General features: G+C 30.2%; 1 non-coding gene across 1 annotated transcript; it reads left to right on the top strand.

Moving 5' to 3' along the window:
• Positions 1-498: 498 nt before the first annotated feature.
• TRNAM-CAU (transfer RNA methionine (anticodon CAU)) lies at positions 499-571 on the top strand. The gene has a single exon. It is a non-coding gene; the product is annotated as a tRNA-Met (tRNA).
• Positions 572-1,143: the final 572 nt, after the last annotated feature.

Here is a 1,143-nt window from a genome sequence, read left to right as displayed (position 1 = left end):
TGATGTCTCCATTATTTTTGTTCTAGATCTATTCCGCAATGGCCAAGGGACAGACGTGGACAGACAGACGAACCAACTAGTAATATTACTTTCATTAGATTTCCAACCCCCTTTATGTCCAAGACTCCAAGAGAGTTGTGTAGGAGAAATAATAGTATTATTATGGCACTTACTTTCCAGGTTAACTTTTTTAAAATGATAATGCCCTATAATTTACCTAACAAATGTGTAATTTAATATGGACTGTGTTTTAGTAAGTAAAGTAAGTTTAAAAAAAGTCTTACTTCTCTTTAAAAATCCTGCGATCAATTATTGTGCATTATAATAAAAATACTGATTTAATTGTTATTATTTACATATACTTACAAGCATTTACTTGAGAAATGATCTAAATAAAAATATTTTTGTAATTTTACATGAAAACATGAAAAAGAATAAATTTTGTGAAAAACGACTTTAAAGTGTGATAAAATTGCTAAATTCAACATCTTGCGCAAGGCCTCGGTAGCGCAGTAGGCAGCGCGTAAGTCTCATAATCTTAAGGTCGTGAGTTCGATCCTCACCCGGGGCAAACTTTTTTGACTTTTTAATCCCATTTTAATTTTTCACAAGCAATAATTTTAAGACGTTGAAGAAAAAAGCGTAATTAATTAATTAGATGTTTTATAAACTTATCAATAGAGCTCATATTATTTTATTGAACGTAAATCATTTTTTTTTATTTCATAATGTAAGTAGCAACATATGTACATGGTTTTCCAATATTATTTATTATACTTTTATTATAATTTTGCAACTATATAGGTATACGAGTACAATACATAAAAAAATATTAATACATAGTAGTAGGTAGGTACAATGAATGTTTAATTTGAAATATTGTAGCGACATCTATCAGCAGCACTCGTACTATCTTAATGTCAAAAATGAACCTGCTTTTGACTGATACAAGCTTCGTATTTTTAGATATAGATGGCGCTTTTTCGGTTTACCAGCGCCATCTACTTTCTATGTTAGTACTTAAGCGAAAAGCATTGTCAAACAGTGCTTTTATAAGCATGCTGTAAACTGTTTCTAATAGAGCATGTCAGGTCTGCTAGATGTCGCTTTATAGGACCGTTTTAGAAAAATTCTAAAATAGGT

The sequence above is a fragment of the Ostrinia furnacalis genome, unplaced genomic scaffold (assembly GCF_004193835.3).
Source record: "Ostrinia furnacalis isolate ACB-3 unplaced genomic scaffold, ASM419383v2 OfSCF1780, whole genome shotgun sequence".
Lineage (NCBI taxonomy): Eukaryota > Metazoa > Arthropoda > Insecta > Lepidoptera > Crambidae > Ostrinia > Ostrinia furnacalis.
Note: the sequence above shows the minus strand (reverse complement) of the source record. Positions and strands in the feature narration are given on the sequence as shown.